The sequence below is a fragment of the Oryctolagus cuniculus genome, chromosome 14 (genome assembly GCF_964237555.1).
Source record: "Oryctolagus cuniculus chromosome 14, mOryCun1.1, whole genome shotgun sequence".
Taxonomy (NCBI): domain Eukaryota; kingdom Metazoa; phylum Chordata; class Mammalia; order Lagomorpha; family Leporidae; genus Oryctolagus; species Oryctolagus cuniculus.
In genome coordinates, this window is record NC_091445.1 from 81,270,939 (window position 1) to 81,295,477 (window position 24,539).

Here is a 24,539-nt window from a genome sequence, read left to right on the forward strand (position 1 = left end):
AATGAGAAATCAAACAAATAACAAGGAAAACTCTGGAAACCATGTAAGTATATGGAAATTCAACAATTTACTACTAAAGAACCAATAGATCAAGGGAGAAATTAAGAAGAAAAATTAAAATTTCTGGAAATGAACTGGCAATGGAAAGACAGCATACCAAAACCTAAGGAATACAACCAAACAAGTACCAGCAGGGAAGTTTATTCAATCACTGTCTGCATCTAAAAACAGAGACCTCAAATAAAAAATTTATCACCACTCCTCAAAGAACTAGAGTCAGGAACAACATAAATCCAATATTAGTATAAGGAAATAAATAACAAAACTCAGAGCAAAACTAAATGAAATTGAGATTCGCTCCTCCAAGAAAACAATGAAGAGTTCCTTCTTTGAAACATAAACAGGGGCCAATGCTATGGTATAATGGGGTAAGCCACTGCCTGCAGCACTGGCATCCCATTTGAGCAACGGTTCCAGTCCTGGCTGCTCCACTTCTGATTCAGCTCCTTACTGGTGTGCCTGGGAAAGCAGTGGAGGATGGCCCAAGTTCTTGGGTCTCTACACCCACGTGGGAGACCTGGAAGAAACTTCTGGCCTCTGGCTTTGGACTGGCCCAGCTGCAGCCATTGCGGCCACTAGGGGAATGGACCAGTGGATAGAAGATCTCTCTCTGTCTGCCTCTGCATCTCCCTGTCTGTAACTCCTCTTTCAAGTAAAACAAATAAATCTATAAAAAAAAATTTGACAAATACTGAGCTAGACCCATCAAGAAAAAGAGATTCAAATAAATATATTTGGAGATGAAAAGGAAGACATTAAAACTGACATCACAGAAATACAAAGGATTATTTGAGTCTATTACAGGCAAATTATACAGGCACAAATTTGGTAATCAGAAGAAATGGACAAATTATTGAGTATATATACCTTATCAAAATTTAATCAAAGTAGTTGAATACCTTAATAGACCAAAAACAAATAGTGAGATTCAAACAGTAACACAAAGTCTCCCATCAAAGAAAATCCCAGAACCAGATGGCTTTGCTGCTGAATTCTGCCAAATATTTACAGAAAAATTAATATCAATTCTTCTGAAATTATTTCAGAAAATGAAAGGGGATGGAATCATTACAAACTCATTCTACTAACCTAACATTACCTTAATATCAAAACCAGGTAAGACACAAGAAAAGTGAGTTATAGGCCAATATTTCTCGTGAACAAAGATGAGAAAATCCTCCACAAAATACTAGCAAATTTAATTTAATAGTACATTAACGATTATTAACCATAATCAAGTGAGAATCATCCCAGGGACTCAAAGATGGGTCAACATAGGCAAATCAGTAAATGCAATATACCACATCAACAGAATAAAGGATAAAAATCATATGATCATCTCAATAAAAAGGCATTGATAAAATTTGACATCATTTCATGATAAAAACTCCTGAGCAAATTAGTTATAGAAGGAATGTACCTCAATGTAATAAAAACCACATGTAACAAACAACAGCTAACATCATACTGAATGGGGCAAAGCTGAAAGCTTTCTAAGACCAGGAACAAGACAAGGATACCCAAGTTCACCTCTTTTATTCAACATAGTACTACAAGCTCAGATCAAGTAAGCAAAAGAAAAAAAAAAAGGCATGCAAGTTGGAAAGGAAGAAATCCAAATGTCACTACTTGAATATTATATCATCTTTTTTCTTTTTGATCTGAGAGTCAGAGAAGCGAAAGAGAGCAGACAGAACTCTTATCTACTAGTTTATTCCCCAAATGCCACTAATGGCCAGGACTTGGCCAGATAGAAGCCAAGAGCCAGGAACTCAAACCAGGTCTCCCACATGTAGTGGCATGGACCCAACTACTTGAGCCATTGCCTGTGGCTCCCCAGGGCCTGCACTGGCAGAATGTTGGAACTGAGAATCAGAGCCAGCAATTAAACCCAAGTACTCTGATATAGGACATGGGTGTCTTAACCATGAGGCTAAATGCCTGCCCCCATAACACCCCAAAGATTCCACTGAAAAATCCACTATAACTAACACAAATTAAGTAAAGTTGTAGGATACAAAGTCAACATACAAAAATTACTAATGTTGTTACACACCAAGACTAAACCATTTGAAAAATAAATTTTAAAACCAATTCTATTTCTAATAGCTACAAAAATTATAAAATACCTAGGAATAACAATAACCAAAAAGATAAAAATATCAAAAATGAAAACAACAAAACACTGGTGAAAGAAATTGAAAAAGACACAAAGAAATGGAAAGATATCCCATGTTCATGAGTTACAAGAGTCAATATCATTAAAATATCTACACTATCCAAAGTGATTTGCAGATTCAATACAATCCCTATCAAAATAACAATGACATTATCCTAGAACTAGAAAAATATTACTAAAATTTGCATAAAACTATAAAAGGCCCCAAAGCGGAAGCTTTTTTAAAAAAACATTTATTTACTTATTTATGCACTTATGTATTTATTTGAAAGCAGAGTTGTAGACCAAGAGGGAGAGACAGAGATCTTCCATCCAATGGTTCACTCCCCAAATGGCCACAATGACCAGGGCTGGACCAGGCTGAGCCCAGGACCCAGGAGCTTCTCCAGGTGGAAGCTCCATGTGGGTGGTGGAGCCCAGACACTTGGGCCATCTTCTGCTGCTTTCCCAGGTGTATCAGCAGAGAGTTGGATTGAAAATAGAAAGCCCACATGGGGTTGCAGCAGCAGGACGCCTTACACTACTGACTTTAAAAGACATTACAAAACCACAATAATTAAAAACAGATGGTGGGTCCAGCACTGTGGCATAGCGGGGTAAGCCACTCCTTGAGGAGCTGCTACTCAATATGGGCAAACATGAGTCCCAGCTTCTCCACTTCCAATCCAGCTCCCTGCTGATAGCCTGGGAAAGCGGTGGAAGATGGCCCAAGTCCTTGGGCTCCTGCACCCATGTGGGGGACCCAGAAGAAGCTCCTGGCTTCTGGCTTTGAATCAGCCCAGCTCCAGCCATTATAGCCATTTGAGGAGTGAACCAGCAAAAGAAGGACCTCTGTCTCTTTCCCTCTGTCTGTAACTCTGCCTCTCAAATAAATCTCTTAGAAAATATTTATATAGCTCAGTATTAGCATAAACACAGATCCATAGACCAGTTGAACAAGATAGAGGCCCTGGAAGCAAACCCATACACTATAACCAAATGATCTTTAATAACAGTGTTAAGAATTCACACAGGGAAAAGGACAGACTTTTCAATAAATGGTTCTAGAAAAACATTCAGAAGAACGAAACTAGATTACCCTATCTCTCATCATGTACAAAAATCAACCAAAATGGATTAAAGGGCTAAATGTAAGACCTGAAACTTGGAAACATAGGGAGGATGCTGCAGGACACCAAAATGAGCAAAGATTTTCTTTGGAAACAAAAGTTGAAGTAGACTGATCAGATTTCAACAAGCTAAAGAGCTTCCACACAGCCAAGGCAACAGTCAACAGAGTGAAGAGAGACAACCTTCATAAAGGTGAACATCTGACAAGCAGCTAACAACCAGAATATATAAGGAATTAATCTAGCAAAAATCGGTAATAGTAATAATCCAATTTAAAAATGGGAAGTAGATTTAAAAAGACATTTCACAAAAGAAAACATACAAATGACTTACAGGTACATTAAAAATATTCAACCTCACCAATCGTCCCTCCAGTCAGATTGGCCATCATCCAAAAGACAAAAGACAGCAAGTGCTGATGAGGAAGTACAGAAAAAGGAACACCAAGCACTGCTGGTGACGACGTAAATTATCATAACCATTGTGGAAAACAACATAGAGACTCTCCAAGAAAGTAAAAATAGAGTTAGCATGTAACCCCAAGGGAAATGAAACGGCTCAGTTGGAGAGACATCTTCATTTTCACTCCCCTGGTTATCGCAGCATAATGATCAAGAATGGAAAAACCTAAATGTCCACCAACTGATGAATGGATAAAGAAAATATGCAATGTACACACAGCAGAATATGATTTGGCCATAAAAAGAAAGAAATCTTGTCATCTGTAACAACACGGATCAACCTGGAGGTTATTATCACTGATGGGAAGCTGAGCACAGAAAGACAAGTACTGTGTGAACTCATTCATATATGGGATACTAGAAAGTTGATCTCAAAAGAAAAAACAGGTGATCTCACAGAAGTTAACAGTGCAATGGTAGTTACCAGAGGTTGGGGAGAGTAGTTGGGAGGAAGGCTTAGGGGAAGGTTGATTAATGGGTAAACTAAGTTATAGTTAGACAAGAGTATAAAGTTCTGGTATTCTGCACAGCAAGAGAACTACAGAAAATGGTAATGCACTGTATATTTTTCTCTTCATGAAAAACTAGGAGAAAAGGAATTTGAATGTTTCCATCACAAAGAAATGTTAAATATTTGAAAAAATAATTACATTTACCTTGTTTGGACATTACATGTTGTATATACATATAGAAACATTGCAGGACATCTCATAAATACATTCATTTTATTTTGTTAAGATTTATCTATTTATTTGAAAGTCAGAGTTACACAGAGAGGAGAGGCAGAGACAGAAAGAGAGAGAGGTCTTCCATCTGTTGGTTCACTCCCCAACTGACCACAATGGCCAGAGCTGCACTGATGCAAAGCCAGGAGCCAGGAGCTTCTTCCAGGTCTCCCATGTGGGTGCAGGGGTTGGGCCATTTTCCACTGTTTTCCCAGGCCATAGCAGAGAGCTGGATCAGAAGAGGAGCAGCTGGGACTAGAACCTGCGTCCATATGGGATGCCAGTGCTTCAGGCCAGGGCATTAACCTGCTGCACCACAGCACCAGCCCCTAAATATATTCATTTTATATGTCACATAAAAATAAGTGTGTTTCTTGAAGAAATAGAGACCACTCGCAGAGTCACCCAAGTCAGTCTACACAGGACTGCAAGCTAGGACCTCTATTCAGTGTCCAGAAAGATGTCAGGACAAATGAGCCAGTTTTCCCTTTCACTCTCATCACTCTCCTATAATGACAGAAGTTCAAAAATAGCTAACAGGGGCCAGTGCTGTGGCATAGTAGGCTAAGCCTCTGTCTGCAGCGCCGGCATCCCATATGGGTGATGGTTTGTGTCCTGGCTCCTCTTCTTCTGATCCAACTCCCTGCTAGTGGCCTGGGAAAGAGGTAGAGGATGGCCCAGGTGCTTCAGCCCCTGCACCCATGTGGGAGACTTGAAATAAGCTCCTAGCTCCTGGTTTCAGATCAACCCAACTCTGGCCCTTGGGTCATTTGAGGGGTAAACCAGCAGATAGAAGACTGCTTTCTGTCTCTCCCTCTGTCTGTGGCTCTGCCTCCCAAATAAATAAATAAATAAATATTTTTTAAAAATAGAGAACAGTGGGAAAAGGAAATATAAATGTAAACATGAAGAAGGTGCTCGATTGTACTCATGACAAAAGAAATATAGATTAAAATTACAATGAGGTTTTTTTTTTTTCTACCGGAGTCCTACGGTGTGTTGGTGGGTTTGTGGGGAGATGCAGTTGCTCCTAGACACTTTGCCAAAAAAGCAGATTTGTATAACCCCTACAGCAAAAAAAAAAAAAAAAAATTTCTTTGGTAACCGTTTCCATCTAATAATTCCAATCTTAAGACTCTGTCCCAGAGTTATACTGCCAAAAGGGTGTGTGGTTTGAGCCACCTGCAGTGTCAGCATCCCACATGGGTGCCGGTTCAAGTCCCAGCTGCTCCACTTCCAAACCAGCTCTCTGCAATGGCCTGGGAGAGCAGTAGAAGATGGCCCAAGTCCTTGGCCCCTGCACCCATGTGGGAGACCCAGAAGAAGCTCCTGGTTCCTGGCTTTGGATTGGCTCAGCTCCAGCCGTTGCAGCCATCTGGGGAGTGAACCATCAGATGGAAGACCTCTCTCTCTGTCTCTGCCTCTCCTCTCTCTGTGTAACTCTGACTTTCAAGTAAATAAATAAATTTTAGCAAATAAAATGAATATATTTATGAGATATCCTGCAATGTTTCTATATGTATATACAACATGTAATGTCCAAACAAGGTAAATGTAATTATTTTTTCAAATATTTAACATTTCTTTGTGATGGAAACATTCAAATTCCTTTTCTCCTAGTTTTTCATGAAGAGAAAAATATACAGTGCATTACCATTTTCTGTAGTTCTCTTGCTGTGCAGAATACCAGAACTTTATACTCCTAACTATAACTTAGTTTACCCATTAATCAACCTTCCCCTAAGGCCTCTCCCCCACTCCTGTCTCCCTCCCTCCCTCTCTCTCTCAGCTTCTGCCTCTCTGTAACTCTGCCTTTCAAATAACTAACTAAATCTAAAAAAAAAAAAAGATATGAACAATACACCATGTACCCTTAAAAAGAAAAAGGCAGTTAAATGTATTTGACCTCTCTAGAAGTTCACAGCTGACAAAACCCAAACCTTTTTTCATTCTCAGAATACTTGATAGCTTATTAGGAGCTATTACTTTCATTCAAATATCAAAGCATTTATAATTGGAAAAATAAGTATTTTGTTTTGTTTTTAGGATTACAGGCATTCCATAAAAATAACACAAGTGGATTGTGGATGATGAAATGAACTTCACTCCATCCCTGATGATTGAAACTTGTCTTTCATTACAGATGTATCTTAAGAGATATTTCTCCCCGCACTACAGTACCTACTGCATAATGCTACATGACAAACACCCCCAACGCCTAGGGCTCAGGGCACCAAACAGGTAGGAGTATCCCTCTTTTGCATTAAGTCAGGAAAAGAGCTGTCCAAGACTCTTGGAAATGATCTACTGAAGAAACATTCCTGAGGCCACAAGTTAAACAAGAAAGGCAAATAACACCATCCACCCAGGTATGTGAGTCAGGAATCTAGCTAGGGTGCCAGATTCATCTTTTCCCCCCTACAGCAGATTATGAGCAATTCCACTCTACTTTTCAAAACCAATTCCATCCCCACTCACCTCCCTCCATCTCCACAGCCATCACTAGAGCCCACCTTGGCAGTCAGTCTCTCACCTGCAGCAGCCCCCCAACTCCTTCCTCTGCTTCCACATGGCCTCCCATTCTCTGGGTACAATTTTAAAAGTAAATTATTATCTCTCCCTCCCCAGTTTAAAACCGTGCAGAGCCTTTCTATTGTTCTTAGGGAAAAAATGCAAACTCCAGAATTTGGCCTGTAAGCTCTAGAATGTTCTATCTTCTCTCTCTCTCCAACATCATCACATGGCATTTTATCCCTCACCCACTTCACGTCAGCTGTTCTGATCTGTGAATTTCTAAATTTGCCAAGCTCTTCCCTATCTCAGAGTCTTTGCAAGGAAGTAGCCAGAATACAATTGGCAGCAAGCTAATGACAGAATTGTAATAATGGAGGATGGATGAGAAGTATGAATTTATATCCCTTTAAAATAATATCCTAGTCATTTCTGGCTGCTTTGATAATAATGATTCCTCACCTAAAACCCACACCCTTCCCAAGCACTCATTCAATCAATATATATTATATTTCTGTTTTATGTACTTTCCTTGTTACCTTGGAATATTAAAAAAAAAAACACAAACCTTGCCCTCAAAGAGTTTATAGTCTACCAGGAAACCTAAGATTTATTCATATGTATCCATAAGAAATCTTCTATGAATTACATAAATAGGAAAGATATAAAATACAGCCAAATATTCAATCATTTATGGCTGGTGTGAGATGTGACGGTTCATGGAGAAAGTCTGCTTGAGGTTCACATGAATAATAGGTGGAAGTTGGAATGACACAGCAGCAATAGAGATAGGGAAGTGTGTTCCAGGCAGAGGAGGCAGTGTCAATACATAGAAACAGGAAAATGCACAGTGTGCTTAGAAATGGTGAGAAAAGTCAAGATGGCAGATTGGACACAAAATATGAAAGGCCACAGTGATAGACCAATCATTATAGCAAATATTTGTTACAGGCTTACTATGTGCCAGGCTAATCATTTAATGAGGTAGGCACTATGATTATCCCCATTAAGGTAATGAAAACACAGAAGGGTTGGGTAATTTTTCCAAGGTCACAAAACTAGGAAGTGGCAGGGCTGGGATCCAGATCTTAGCAGTCCAGCTTCAGCTGCATGTTAACCATGTAGGGACTTAGCCTTAATCAAATGGATACTATGACTCACTCAAGAGTTTTGGCAAGAATGTGGCATAATTGGGTCTTGGACGATTTATTCTGATTGTGATATAAAGAATACCTTGGAGAAGGAACAACTAAAGACAGGAAAACACCTTTGAAACCCAGTTCAATATTAAAGGACAAAGGTATGGGGTTTAGACCAGCAGCACAGCAGTGAGGATGGAAAGGAAAGCCTGAGTAACAGAGATAATGAGAAGGCTGAATCAAAGAATGTTGAAATTGATGGGATATTAAAGAAGAATCAGCAACCACAGGTCGTTCTGCAATGTCAAGTTATCTGAGTGACAGAAAAATGGTTGTGTTATTATTGTTTATTTTTTAAAATATCTTGAGCCGGCGCCGTGGCTCAATAGGCTAATCCTCCACCTTGCGGCGCCGGCACACCGGGTTCTAGTCCCGGTTGGGGCGCCGGATTCTGTCCCGGTTGCCCCTCTTCCAGGCCAGCTCTCTGCTATGGCCAGGGAGTGCAGAGGAGGATGGCCCAGGTGCTTGGGTCCTGCACCCCATGGGAGACCAGGAAAAGCACCTGGCTCCTGGCTCCTGCCAGGATCAGCGTGGTGCGCCGGCTGCAGCGGCGGCCATTGGAGGGTGAACCAACGGCAAAGGAAGACCTTTCTCTCTCTGTCTCTCTCTCACTGTCCACTCTGCCTGTCAAAAAAAAAAAAAAAAAAAAAATATCTCCTTATTGGGACCGCGGTCGGCGCGGGTTGCGGTCGGCCGGGCTGTGCGGGACTCGCCTCGCTCGGCCGTGGGCGCCTGCTCTCGTCTCCCGCGTCCTCCGCCCCATCCTCCTCCTCCTCAGCTCTCGGCTCCGCTGACCTGCGAGCGGCAAGATGGCGGCGCCCAGGCCGCGGCCTACCCGGATGTCGGGTGTCATGGTGCCAGCGCCCATGCAGGACCTAGAGGCCCTGCGCGCGCTCAGGGCGCTCTTCAAGGAGCCGTGGAACCGAGAGGCAGCACCCAGGACTATATTCCAGAGAGTCCTGGATATCCTGAAGAAATCTTCTCGTGCAGTTGAGCTGGCCTGCAGAGACCCATCCCAAGCGGAACATCTGGCTTCCAGCCTGCAGCTCATAACAGAATGCTTCAGGTGTCTCCGGAGTGCTCGCATAGAGTGTTCTGTGAACCAGAATTCGATCAGAAACTTGGATACAGTCAGTGTCGCTGTTGATTTGATTCTGCTGTTCCGGGAACTGCGAGTGGAACAGGAATCTCTGTTGACAGCTTTTCGCTGTGGCCTACAGTTTTTAGGCAACATTGCCTCACGGAATGAAGATTCCCAGGCTGTTTGGATGCATGCTTTCCCAGAACTCTTTATCTCTTGCTTAAATCATCCAGACAAAAAAAATTGTTGCCTATTCTTCAATGATTTTGTTCACCTCCTTTAATCCTGGAAGAATAAAAGAACTGGAAGAAAACCTCAATATCGCGAAAAATGGCATGAAGCTCACCAAAAGCAGCCTGAATCAGAATGGCCGCTCTTGATGATTATAGACCACTTTCTGAAAAGTCCAGAATTGGTACAAGCCATGTACGCCAAACTGAGCAATCAAGAAAGGGTTACCTTGTTAGGCCTTGTAGTGGCCAAGCTGATCCCAGACGACCTCAGTGCCTTTCTGCGCCACGCCGAGCTGATGGCCAGCTCCTCTGTGGATCAGTGCAGGACTGTGCTGAAGCTGATGTCCGAGCAGCACCCTGAGGATGCGGAGGTACTGGCTACAGCTAGGCTGCCGGATGTCCTGTGTGAGATGACGGCTAATACCGAGCTGCTTGGCTATCTGCAGGTTTTCCCTGGCTTGCTGGAAAGAGTGATTGATCTTTTATGACTGATTCATGTAGCTGGAAAAGACACCATAAACATCTTCATACCTGTGACTGTATCAAAGAAGGTGATGTCTCCAGTGTGGCTGAGGGGTTTAAGTCTCACCTTATACGTCTGATTGGAAATCTGTGTTACAAAATCAAAGATAACCAAGACAAGGTGAATGAGCTGGATGGCATTCCGTTGATCCTGGACAGCTGCAGAATCGATGACAATAACCTCTTTCTGACCCAGTGGGTGGTGTATGCCATCCGAAACCTTACAGAGGACAACGTGCAAAACCAAGATGTGATTGCCAAGATGGAAGACCAGGGCCTGGCAGACACATCGCTCCTTAAAAAGATGGGGTTCGAAGTTGAGAAGAGGGGCGGGAAGCTGATTCTGAAGTCCAGCAGTGGCGGCCCCGTGAATGAACTCTCCATCCAGGCGTCTGAGTTTTCAGAACCTGTTTTCGTGGATTTTTCGTCTTCTACAGTTTGTGAATCCCAAGTTTTGAAGATTATTGGGTCTTTTAGATAATAGAGTTAAGTGCGAACAAGCTGACCATGGAAGAACCCGAGTTTTCTCTTGTTCCTGTGTTTTAAATGTGACTCTGCTTTGCCTTTGTTCCCTGGATAGAATGTGCATTTAAATAATGTGTTGTACTGGCACCTGCAACAGCAAATAAAAAATCCTCTTGTCTGGCAAAAAAAAAAAAAATTTTCCTTATTTATTTATTTATTTGAAAGTCAGAGTTACAGAGAGAGGCAGAGACAGAGATCATCCATCCATTGGTTCACTCCCCAGAAGGCCTCAATGGCCAGGGCTGGACCAAGCAGAAGCCAAGAGCCAGGAGTTTTCTTCCAGGGTTCCCACATGGGTGGCAGGGACTCAAATACCTGGGCCATCTTCCACTGCTTCTCTGAGAATATTGGCAGGGAGCTGGATGGGAAGTAGAGTGGCTGGGGTATAAACCTGCACCAGTATGGGATGCCAGTGTGGCACTCAGCATCTTTACCCGCAGTGCTACAGTGCTGGCAACACGTTATAAATTTTTAAAAAGTAAAAGATAAATTTCTTGAGAGATAAATTGGTGGATTTCTGTCTTAAATTATAAGAAATTTCTATTGGTTTTGAGGCTCTTAGAGTTTAGTCAGATAGAACTTTCTGGACAAAAGTAGAACTGAACATGGAAGAAATGACTGACTTGATGGTGTGAACTGGGAAGTTAGCCCTTTAGACCTAATTTAGAGTGACATGGAACAGTTTGGTATTTCCACTTTTAGGGAATCAGAAGGCAAAACCAAAAAAGAGACAGAATACAAAAACAGAAAGATAAAATTGAGAGTTAAATATGACCAACTTTAAGAAAGAAAGTATTTCAAAAATGAAAAAAAAAACTTTTGTGGTTTCAAATGTTATCATGAGGTACATAAAAATGAAGACAGAGGCTGGCACTGTGATGCAGCGGGTTAAGCTGTGGCCTGCAGGGCCAGCATCCCATCCTGGCTACTCCACTTACAATCCAGCTCCCCACTAATGCACCTGAGAAAGCAGCGGAAGATGGCCCAAGTCTCTGGACCCTTGGACCCCCGGACCCCCATGGAAGACCTGGAAAAAGCTCCAGGCACAGCCCTAGCCTTTGCAGCTACTTGGAGAGTGAACCAGCAGGTGGAAAATTTCTTTCTCCTGTCTCTGACCCTCCTTTTCTCTGTATCTCTACCTTTCAAATAAATAAAAAATTATTTAAAAAATGAAGACAGAGAAATTGTCTTTTTGATACTCTGTTGACTGAGAGAAAAAATACAGGTAAAAAAAGAGTTCCAGATTTAAATGCATGAAGAAAAAATATGGACAGTAGGTATACAGGGGATCATTCAAGAAAGTTGGAGGTAAAAAGAAAAGGGAGGGATAAGGTAGTCAATTAGTAAATTCAATGAAGTTCTTTTATTTGTTGGGTTGTTTCATAGATTGAAGCCTCTAAGCATGTTTGGAAACCTGGAAGTAACAGAGAAAGAGGGATTAAAGGTAAAACAATTGCTTAAGCAATGGAAGCAGAGAAAAATGTGATGCTTCAGAAGACTTGAGAAGTGGTGTTGAGAGGATTATGTCAGATGAACTGAACAGTCTCAAAAAAACAAGGGTCTTCTGCTAAAGCTATGATGGCAGATAATACTGAAGGCAGTGCAACAGAATCCAAGAAACAAGAAATAAGTAAACAGAGCAAGTAACAACAGCTAGCTCAAATTAGGTAGGAGGAATAGAGGGAGCCAATTAAAACCAATGTCACTTTCTCCAACAAAATCAGTACTGCTACCCCAAGAATGTTGAGAAAGTAGACAAGATGCTTAGCAGGCTATCACACCCCCATATATACACTCATGCATTCACCAAACAGTGAATCAATGTCCACTGTGTTACAGTCTATGTGGAGTGCCAGAGCCAGGCACGTGATGGTTACCCATCAACTTGGATGGTTCTGGAGGAAAATGGGGGCATATCCTTAAATTGAGCAAAACAGACCCAACTCACTCACTCATTGCCCTGAAGTCACATTCTCATTACTTCTGATTGCCAATAACTGTTGGTGACCAATTCATGATTTAGCAATAATTCAGGAAACAGTTCTTTTGGGTTACATATACCCTAGGGAATTTAGAAAATTATTTGGTGAAAGCTTCATCATGAGAGATGGGTCTGAGCTTCATAAGTGGCAAAGCCTTAAAGCCCACCTTCTTATCAGGGCCCTCTTGTCAGTTTCTATCTGCCTCTCAATGGGAAAACTTGCTTGTGGTTTAGATGGCACCTTTCTTAGATCCTCTACTGATGACTCTGTCCTTAGATTTAGACTCTGTGAGTTTAAACTGTGTGTTAGATTTGTTTTCTCCTGACTTGAAACAGTGAAATTCTAGATGGCTATGCACATGAAACCTCAGGTGAAAGCACTTTCTGCAAGCTAACCCTGCTGTCCCCTTCAGAAGCCAACTCCTACTGGGAAGTCACCTCCTGCTGGGACCCTGTCTTGACTCCCGTTCCCAATGACAGCCCTACTCAGCATGAAGCAGCCAGAATGAGCATCACCCAGTTCCCCTAACAGAAGTTAGGGTCCATTCTTGTTGAGGGGGGAATGTGATGAGTCATGGGTTAAGAGGCAGTCTGGACACTCTGGCCAAAAAAAAAAAAAAAAGGACCTAAATGAAAGATCTCTGTGAGTGAGATCCCAGTGGAAAGAACAGGTCTTCAAAGAAGCAGGTACCTTTCTCTGAAGGGAGGAGAGAACTTCCACTTTGACTATGACCTTGTTTAAATAAGATAAGAGTCAGTGAACTCAAAAGGCTTCCATAGCCTTGGAAACTCATGACTGGAGCATAGGGAGATTACTGATGCCATAAACAGGAGTGTCAATTTGTTAAGTCAACAACAGGAGTCACTGTGCACTTACTCCTCATGTAGGATCTCTGTCCTTAATGTGCTGTACATTGTGATTTAATGCTATAACGAGTACTCAAACACTATTTTTCACTTTGTGTTTCTATGTGGGTGCAAACTGTTGAAATCTTAATGTATACTAAACTGATCTTCTGTATATAAAGAAAATTGAAAATGAATCTTGATAAGAATGGAAGGGGAGAGAGAGTGGGAAAGGGGAGGGTTGTAGGTGGGAGGGAAGTCAAGGGGTGGGGGAAGCCAATGTAATCCATAAGCTGTACTTTGGAAATTTATATTCATTAAATAAAAGTGAAAATAAATAAATAAATAAATAAATAAATCTTGTTTTTCAAATCTCAAAAAAAAAAAAGAGAGAATAAAAGAAAAGCTTCATCATGGAAGGATCCTCAGAACTTCAGTTTCTGAATGCTACAGAATATTTCAAAGTTGGCAGACAACTTCACTCCTTCTGCCTTTGTTTCTATCAAGCGAAGAGCTTGTCCATCCCACTCCAACAACATGTCGGCTGCTTTTCTCACAGCCAGCAAGCCCTGCAGTGATTTCACCAGACCTCTGCCCTCCCGTCCATTCCTTTCTTACCTCCAACTATCTTCCCATCAAGGATGCCCTGGGTGCCTATGATGTTGCAGGCACTGGGCCCTGTGCTTACCATAAAGTCTTTATACACAAGGAGATCATAGTGCAGGTAAGGGAAGTATAGTGCAAGCCCAGTGAAGCACAGTGCTTACAAATAAAGGATAGGAAGATCACTCCACCTAAGGGAGTCAGACAAGCTTTCAGACGAAGAGCCTCTTTGTGAGGCAAAGGACAAGCAGCAATTGTCCAGGTGTGTGTGGGAGAGCATTTCAGGAGGAGGAATAGTACATACGAAGGCACTGAGGCATGAATCCGCAGGCTGTTTAGTAAACTGCAAGCAATTCAGGCTGGATGGAGAGCAGGAAGAATGTGGGAGAATGGTAAGACAGAGGGTAGGCAGGCAAGTCAAGTCGGCATGCAGTGCCTGCTCATTAGAAGCCTCACTGAGGAGTCTGGCTTCCTTCCTGTTGCCCAGGAGTTAGTAATGCTTGGGGTCACAGCTCCTTTCAAAATCTACAGAAACATAAACCATCTTCTCAGGAAAAAATAATTCATCAAAATAGCATGCACAGTGTCCACAAACACTAAAGTCCAAAGGCATCATGGACCTCAGGTTTAACAATCTAACAACAGGCAAAAGGCCAGCTTTTTGTTTTCAAAAATAGCTGGAAGTATATACAACAAGCAAGGATGTAATGTGATCCAATTTGTTTTAGAAGAAACACTCGGCCAACTCAGTAGTGAATGGATTAGACACAAGCGAGAACAATGGGAGAATGAGCAATTAAGACGTCACAACAACCATCTGGTTTGGAAAGGATGACAGAAATTGCCAAGAAATTGTTGAGAAAGATAAGAGTGATTCAAGCCATCAAATACTTAAATGTACCACAATAGTTAAAACAATGTGATGTTGACCCCTTCTCCACAGAAGTAGAGAAATCAATGAAAAAAAATGAAACTAGATACAGACTTTGCTTTAGTTTGTATTTATTAGAAAGGCAGACAGAGACAGAGATCTCCCACCCACTGGTTTACTCCCCAGATACCTACAGCTGCTGGACCTGGAAAAGGCTCCATCCAGGAGCACAGGAGCATGGAACTCAGTTCAGGTCTCACAAGTAGATCTAACTATTTGAGCAATCACCTATTGCCTCCCAAGGCTTGCACTGATAAAAAGCTGGAATCAGAACTGAACCAGGAGCTATGGTAATGGATATGGAAATCTCAAGCAGCATCCTTTTTTAAGTGTTTATTTATTTTAAAGGCAGATCAACAGAAGGAAAATACAGAGATTCTTCCATCCACTGACTGACTCCCTAAATGGACACAGCATCTAAGTTCAAGCCAGGTTGAAGCCAGGAGACAGGAACTCCATCTTGGTCTTCCAAAAAGGGTGGCAGAGGTCCAAGTACTTGGATGGCCTTCTTCTGCCTTCCCAGATGGTTAGCCAGGAGCAGGATGGGAAGCAGAGCAGCCAAAACTCAAACCAGAACTCTGATACAGGATGCTGGCATGGCTAACAGCAGCTTAACCCAACACTCCACAATGCCTGCCCCCTTAAGCACCATCTTAACTGCTATGACCAATGCTCATGCACTAAACACAGAATTCTGTATTATCTTTTTTCCAAGATAAAACTTGGAAGGCAAAGTATAGATTATTCAGCAAATCATGGTCAAGAATGGACTGGAAAAACTATCTGAAAGAAAAACTGAAATTAAATTCTTGCACTCCTTTGTACCAAAATAAATTCCAGACGGACTAAGAATGAAAATGCAAACTAAACAAAAAAAAATAGTACTGGAACAAAACATAGGAAAAGTATATGTAATCCTAGGATGGTGAAACACTTTATAAATGAACACCAAAGCAAAAACTTTAAAAAGAAAACATGGAAAACTCAACCACTGCCAAGAGCTGTGGGGAGGGATAACTGGGAGTTTCAGTTACGCAGAATGATTAAGTCCTAGGTATCTGTGAGCACCATTATGACATAGTTAATCAGGTTTATCACAGACTTAAAAACTTGTTCAAAGAGGAGATTTCACATTAGATGTTCTTACCACAAATTTTAAAAAGGCAAGAGGATTATTCTCTATAGCACATAAAAAATTCAATAAAATTAACTGGAAAATAAGCATCCCAAAAGAAAAATAAGCAAGAAACATAAACAGGCAATTTCCAAAAGAAAAAAATATCACCCAATCTCATTAGTAATTTAATAAATGTAAATAAAACCACAATGAGATACTGGTTCTCCCATATCAGATTGCTAATTTTTTCAATATTACTACTTAAGACATGAGAAAAATATGCCCTCTCATATATTGCTAGTAGGAGAAATAAAATAAAAGTAAAAAAAAAACCCTCTGGATATCAAGTTGACACAAAGAATCAAACCTTCATAAATAAGTATAACCTTTGACCTTCATGCTGTGCTGTGAGAGGAGTATTCCCAGGAAATGACCCTGACATAGCTACCAGGAAACATACAACTTTTATATGAGCAGAAATTTTAAATTGGAGTCAAAAAATGAATTAGCATAGCCATTAAAAATCTAGCTACAAAAATTACGTTTAGAAAAATATTTAAAAGAATTGACAGATGCTCAACTAGTTTGTTAAATGGGGAGGAAAGCAGGCCACAGAATCATGTTATCAAATACTAGCCTGACAAATCCCACTTCCCTACCCAAGCTACTGTACACAAAAGAGACTATAGGTTGAATGAGATAGCATTTTGAAGTACAATTCAGTAGCATTGATATTACAAATGACAGCTAATATCATTAACTGTATTGGTAATAATCATAGAAATAACAACAGAAAAATACACGAGACTAAGAAGATGTGTGATTCACAGTGATGCTTTACTGACAATTCAAGTGGCCAGCCCAGGTTTCTACAACCTTGTTATTGGTCCTAAGCAATACCCTCTGGTGCAGCATGAGTGACCTTGATGTGGTTCCTCACACTGCTTTCATCAACCTAATCATGTCCCCTCGCTCCTTGCCAAGCTTTGACTCAAAAGTCAGAGGACAAAATCCAGGAAAACTATCTGTAGTTATATATGGATATGATGAAGAAAGAGGAAAAGAGGGCCTTTTCAATTCCCTAGAGACCTCACCACGTTCTCTGGCAGTTGCTTGCAATGCAACAAGGAGGAAAACACTGCTCCAGAGCTGCAGATGGGCTGACAGCTATGGGATGATGGCTCCGGTGTAATTTAGCACAGGACCACTCGGATACTATTCCGTGGTCTCAGCTCTCCAACACAGGGTGATGTCTAAGAATCCCAACTTGTGTGAAGCAGGGCAAGTGGAATCTTTGCATCCATTTCCAATAATGATTTCATTTCCAAATGTCTGTATGAGAGCCTCTGAAAATCTAGCGACATGATTTAAGTTAGTTACCAATCAATAAAAATGTACCACATGCTTTGAGTAGCATCTCAGCCAACATACATTTTATTTTGAGCTTTCTTATGACGAGGGTGCAGCCGGTAATATTTAAGCATTACTTGCAGTGGGAAGAGCATATTTCCATTTGGTTGCACTTGCAGACTTAACACTTGGATCGCAAATTCCTTTGCTTCTGAGTCCCTCCCTTCAGAACTGCAGACATGAGGTTCATCAGAAGACCTTACTCTATGTTGAAAGCAATTGAATATGAGGCAGGAAAAAAAAAAAGGAGTAGCTTATGAAAAGAGAAAAAAAGAAAGAAAATAAACACCCATACAAATGAGTATGTGTTTAACAAGGGAAGTTATCTCAAAGGTCACAGATTGGCAGAGGAAATATGCTATTTACCGATGGTGGGGAAGGAAAAATCCCAAAGACACATAAAAGTCACTCTAAATATTTGCCACTCTGTTTCTAAGACCAGTGTGCACTAGCAGGGGCGAGCTGAGTACACATTCAGGATTCAACCAGGACTGCAAGCTACCAAGTTCAGGTCTCTAAAGCAACAGGGGGAAGCTGCTCTCAATCATGTCTAATTTGTTTCAGCAGAATTGCTGTTACTACTCTTGAAGGGTAACCTCAATAATATGTTTTCATTACCCATCACTTTTCAGTCTTCCAGATATATGTATGTATAGATAGATCCATAGATACACATATATGATATATATATAAAATAATACAGATATGATATATATACTAATTTCTATGTAGTGTATTCTAGCTCAATTACTTGGCTAATTTTATGAGTTTGCCTATTATATATTACTCATAAAACTTGTTTGCATCTATTTTATTTGCATTTAGTTGTTTCAACTACTAGAAAATAATGAATGGTATTTTGTTAATGCGATTATTAGTCAATCTGAAAGTTTGCGTGGATGAAAAAGGCATCCTCCTCATAAATTAAATTATATGTGACTTTTCCTTTAGATTCAGAGATTCCAAGAATGATTACTCTAAAACAAAACCATCCATTTACCAGAATAACTCAGAGCAAAGCTGTGGTGTTACAAGACCTGACAGTATTTCTTGGAACAGAACATTATTAGTTCATAAATTTAAGGCAGGCACACAGACGCCTGCCCTGCACACAGCATAAAGCAGTTTGCTACAGTAAAATCTTCAGTCCGATTTTGACCATAAACACAGCTTGATAATCATACCAGAAAGAGGTTTCGGCTGTGGACAGGGTGTTTCTATTTCTCACACACTCAGGCAGACAAAGATGTACGCTGTCATCCACAGGTTCCTTTTCCATCCCTTGGTTCCCCCCACACACCATCACTTCTGAAATGGCTTTTTCTGCCTTACCTTGACCATAAAAATCTGGAACGGGCGAGTTGCCTTGGTGGAGCAGCAACAGAATGTGGCCAAGGGAAATGAAACCTCAGTTCCTACCAGCAATACAAATCTCTGACATTCAATAGCAGGAAAAAAGGGGAGCTCACATCCCATCTAATCTCGGTGCTTTCACAGAAGATATTTTAATGAAAACAATTCAGGCTCCTGACGCAACAGAAGGTAGCTTTGCATAATATTTAGTTTCTAAAGTCTCCAAAAGGTATCTGCTATTTATTTATGATCCAAATATATTAAGCCTAAAATGGAAAAGCTTCTAGAATTTCCAAAGAGCCTCCATAAAACCTCTCGGATAATTATTAGCACAGCAGAAAGCAGTGTTAGGTCTCACTTAGGTTTTTCTGGTTATTGCTTGCTCCCCTCCAGCCTACCCCTACCTGCACCTCCAGGATTGTGAAGATGTGTTTTAGAAGATTTTCACACAAAAACCATTCACTCGATTGTTAAAAATATCTCAGGAGTACATTTTTCAATATCACCTGGAAAAATCTTAGGCTATTTTATAAAATGTCCCAGTTCAGAAACCCGAGACTAAAGGGAAAAAGTCCTAAGCCATGATCAGTCAGGACACTTCAGGCATTCTTTCGGTTCCAAAAGAAATAACTCCTCATAGATGGAACTCAAAAATAAGATACCATTCTTCTCTCAAAATAATAATACATCATAATAAAAGCAACTAAAGAAAAATCCTCCTTGCCTAGAATCTAAACAATCAGCCGTTCACATGCCTTAATTTTTATCAACTCCTCCTTTATGAGAAATAGACCAATGAAATGTAAAAATGCTAATTCAAAGATTTTCTTTATAAGGAGCTGTTTGGATAAGATCAGTAGAGATATGACCCAATATTCAGCTCACATTTATGGAAAGGATTCTACACTTGTGATTGACATGCACATGATAAAAGTAGTATTAAGTGTACTCTTTTATTTTCTAATTCCTTCAAAAGTGTCTTTGCCCTACTTTGATATAAATTCAAAATTAATCATAATATATACTTATTTAATCAATCTATCTCCAGTGTATTTAGGACAAGTGGAATTCATAACAAAGTAGAAAGTAAAGATTTTTTTTGTGGGGGGAGGGAGTGACAGGAGTACTAAGTGAGCCATTTAAAAAGATAACTTTAATATGCAGCATTTCTCCATAGAAAAATTAAATGAGAACATGAGGTTAGGGGCTAAAACACCTATGTCTATAATGTATTTTATATCCAAATAAAGTTGAGAATTTTTCAGTTTTACCAATTGGAAGTTATGACAACCATTATACTTCCTATATTCTTGCAATACAAAATTATGATATAAATACAGAATTCATTGACCTATTCAGATGAGATCCAAAAAGATAATTGGCCATGTACATGGTGATATTTTTATCTGCAGAAAATAAGGCTGATGGCTGATTTGACTAAAAATATATAAATGTTGTCATTATGTCTTTATATGGGTTTATTGGAACAACTCACCTACTAATGAACCTGAAGTTACTCATGAAGTTACTGGGCCATTATTACTAACTGCCACCTATAAATTAGGAAGTGAAAACAGAGATCATGAAAAGCAAGTTGCCCAGTGTAGAAAGGTGGGTTTAAAATGAAACTTAGAAGGGGCCAGTGCTGTGGCACAGTGGGTTGGTTAAAGCCCTGGCCAGAAGCACCAGCATCCCATATGGGCGCTGGTTCTAGTTCCAGTTGCTCCACTTCCAATCCAGCTCTCTGCTATGGCCTGAAAGCAGTAGAAAATAGTCCAAGTCCTTGGGCCCCTGCACCCACATGGGAGACCCGGAGGAGACTCCTGGCTCCTGGCTTCGGATCGTGCAGCTCCAGCCATTGTAGCCATCTGGGGAGTGAAAAGCAGATGGAAGACCTCTTTCTCTATCTCTACCTCTCTCAGTAACTCTTTCAAATAAATAAAATAAATCTTTAAAAAAATCAAATGAAACTTAGAATTTAAAAAGCATTCGAGATAGGACCATGCAATCAGTGAGCACTCCACACATGTACCTGGACATACATGAATGAATCTACACAGCACAGGCCAGTGGATCACCAGGACTCCAAGCAGCTTGTGGCAGACAAAACACTGATAAATGGCCAAGATCTCTAGATACTTAAATATCATGAAAATGACATGAGTATTACATTTCCATCACTGCCTCTGACCACCTCTTTTTGTCCCTAATTCTTTTACTGATCTCTTTGCAACCTCTAAAATAACATGAGTTGGTTCCAAGTGAGTTCACAGCAAACATATTCATAACAGGAGAAACTAACTCTAATCTTAATCTTCCTAGGTCTTCCAATAACTGTAGGCTCTTAGGAAATCAAAATCATTGTCTTTATTTCCCCCATCCACAGAGGAAATTTAAGCCTAAATTTGACCAAACTTCTGTTGGTGTTAAGGATGTTAAAAACCCCTTTCGACCAAAAAGGAAAACTTCCAGGGATTTAAATGGAGTTAACAGACTTTTTAAAGCCAAAGGAAGAGTTTCTTTTCTTCCCTCATTCCATCAGATTCTCTCCTGGTTCAGCTGGACTCTCAACAGAAGCCAAAGGGGGAAACTGGGCCATCTACAACAACAGCTCCAAGATGTGCAGCAGGACTGACAGCAACATCTGTAGGGGCCAGGATGGACACATGATGCTTTGTTAGTCTTTCTCAAAAACTGATACCACGTAAAAATGAAACAAAATCGGTGTTACTGTAATTCTAACAATCAAGAACTCTTCTAACCGTCTCAAAAGCCCAGAAAAGAAGGGATCAAATAGTTTCTCTCAGTAGCCCAAGAGAGAATCTGTATAGTTTCATGAGAAGGTTCAAAAAATGGGAAAAAACACATTTATATTCTTATTTATTGTTTAGAAATTATTAAAAATCAGTTAAATGAGAAATAATAAGAAAAAATACTCAGGACTTGGATGTTCCACAATCAAGAATATCCAACTCATGGAATTTGGTAAAGCACCTGAACCTAACACAAAAAGTTTACTTGTCCAAAGACCAAGAACAAAATCCAGAATTCTCTTCAACTCAACTAAATATCATCTCATTTCCCACTCTCGTTCAAAGTAACTGATCTCATTGGGTTATATTTTCAATCACACTGGAAAAAAAAAAAAAGACTGAGCTACAACCACATTTTCACTTTATTCTTGTTCAAAGAACCTGCGTAACCTATGGGACATTGAGTGTATATTATGTCTGCATCCATGGGTGGGGTGAACTGACAGCCACTTAGCCAGCAACAGCCAGCCCATGTCTACACTCTCAGAGAGCCCCAGTTCGTTTTACCTTCATTCACAGAGTCCAAAAATATTTCACCAACCAATGAAAATCCCTGTGTAAAGAGTGGTAGTATGAATCCTGCCCTCAAAAAGTTATAGTAAAGAAGACGTATTTGCATGCCAAATTACCATAACATTAAGCAAAATGTAATGACCACCATCAACCAAGTTAAACATAAAAATCAAACACCCACAACATTTCAGAAGCAACAACTACATCATGGAAAAATTTCTCAGCATTTTAGAAATCATCCCAGAAAATATTGCAGATTATGTAAGATCTGACAAGATCATAGCTAAAGGAGGAAAAAAATAAATTTAAAAATGATTTCAGAACAGCCTCTTCATGTTCTCACTCAACTACATACACCACAGAAAAACATAAAATGAGGTCAAGTTTCTCCACTCAAGCCTTGTCCAGTCTCTGGGAAAGCTAGTTTCAAATGCACCAGCAATCTTACGATTAAAATGGAAAGTGAAGGAACTTCATATCATTTTACATACACATGGGTCAAGTTACCCTCAGGATTAAAAATCACATTTTATTTTCTCAATTAACACTGTAAACGCACACATTCAGAGGCATCTTACCTTTGCTGTTTAATTATCCATCAGATCATAGCTCAAGTCATCTTTTTATAATCCAATTTTGACAAAGTGATGCATCTATTTAAAAGCATGTATAGCTTGTTTGAGTAGAGAGTTGACTGAATTCTCCTAGACTAGAAAGAGATTGGCATGTTTGCTTGTGCATATCAGAGGATTTAATTGCAAAACTGGGAATTAGTCCACAGATGTGAATGGATATCTAATTTATGTCACAAAGGAGGAATTATACTCTTAGGAGAAGTTATTTACTTACTCATTCTCCTAACTAGATTTCCACACACATGAGAATTTCAAGTCAGGAAAGCATTGCCAAAAATGCTTCACCAGAGACAACCAAAAAAGGATCATAAATGTCTTGTTAGCTGTAAATAATGACAAAAGGGAGATCTTTGGGAATATAATTATAGCCAGTCTAGCCTGAAGAGTTTTAAATTTATATTAGCCCAAGTAAATTATAGTATAATCCTCTTAATTTATGAATTAAAATAGGTTTGTTGTACATGCTACCATAAATTTCGAAGTAAGAAAAAAAGAGGAAAAGGATTACCCTCTAGATTTTAAATACTTTTTCCAGTTGCACGGTCCCTAGTTCCTCCTTCTCTGCACAGCCTGACAACGGTGCCTCACTGTCCCTCCCACTGGAGCGCCATCTTCTCTTTTCTCTGCAGTCGACAATCTGTAGGTCCGCAGTTCCTACTGGCAGTTCCGAGGCTACCTTTCAGTGATCTTTGAAGGAAATGACTTACTGGGGTATCTCGGTTCCTTTTTCATAGTCACAGCTTCCGCATTTTCTTTTCATTCCTTGACACCATAGGAGTAGACATATGGTATCCTTTTCATCCACATGTATTCAGAAACTATTTTGAAAAAAAGAATTAGAGCAGGAAATCCGAGGTAGGTAGGCTAGTCCTGGTGTGAGCTTGGGCAGGTTATGTAATTCACTGGCTCTTTCTTCTTAAGCACCAACTGAGGAAGACCCTGCTAGAAGATCAATCATCTAGTGGCTCTGAGCCACATGACTCTCCCTATCTTACAATGGGATCTCACACTTGTTGCATGAAAGGATGACAGCTCCCAGGACCAGCGTTGGGGTGCAGCAAGTTAAGCCACTGCCCGCAGTGCTGGCTTCCTATATGGGTGCCGGTTCATGTCCTGGCTGCCCCACTTCTGATCCATCTCCCTGCTGATATGCCTGGAAAAGCAGTGGAAGGTGTTGCAAGTGTTTGGGCCCCTGCACTCACATGGGAGACCTGGGCGAAATTCCAGGTTCCTGGCTTCCACCTGGCCTAGTCCCAGCCATGGCAGTCATTTAGGGAGTGATCCAGCACATGGAAGAAGAAACTCATTGTCTGTCTGTCTTTGTCTCTCCCCCTCTCTCTCTGTAATTCTGCCTTTCAAATAAATAAATACATCTTAATAAACAAGAAAAGGTGATTGGCCCTTAAGCAGCAAAAGTTCAGCCTCGAAGTTAAGATGCCCGCCTCTCACATCAGAGTGCCTGTGTCCAATTCCTGGTTGAGGTTCCTGATTCCAGCTTCCTTCAGCCAATGCAGAACCTGAGAGGCACACAGATGACAGCTCAAGGCTCAGATACGCGGGTGCCAGCCACCCATATGTAAGACCAGAATTCAGCTCTCAGCTCCTAGCTCTGACCCTGGCCATTGTGGGCAGTGACACTGCGGGGAGTGAACCAGCAGATGGGAGGCTTTTCCCCCTCTCTCCCTCCCTCCCTCCTTCTCAAATAAATTTTTTAAATGTTTAAAAGGTAAA

General features: G+C 40.5%; 1 protein-coding gene and 1 pseudogene across 3 annotated transcripts in view; one reads left to right on the forward strand and one right to left on the reverse strand.

Annotated features, from left to right (window-relative positions):
* PDE4D (phosphodiesterase 4D) overlaps nt 1-24,539 on the reverse strand; it is a 1,654,385-nt gene that overhangs the window by 1,583,047 nt on the left and 46,799 nt on the right. Inside the window, exon 1 of one of the 3 annotated variants that reach the window (XM_070056728.1) lies at nt 18,827-18,916. The exons of the other annotated variants lie outside the window; for them this stretch is intronic. The gene's annotated coding sequence lies outside the window, so the exon portion shown is untranslated. Of the gene's footprint in view, nt 1-18,826; nt 18,917-24,539 lie in introns of those variants that run through there. 3 annotated transcript variants of the gene reach the window in all.
* LOC100352007 (ataxin-10 pseudogene) lies at nt 9,055-13,203 on the forward strand (annotated as a pseudogene).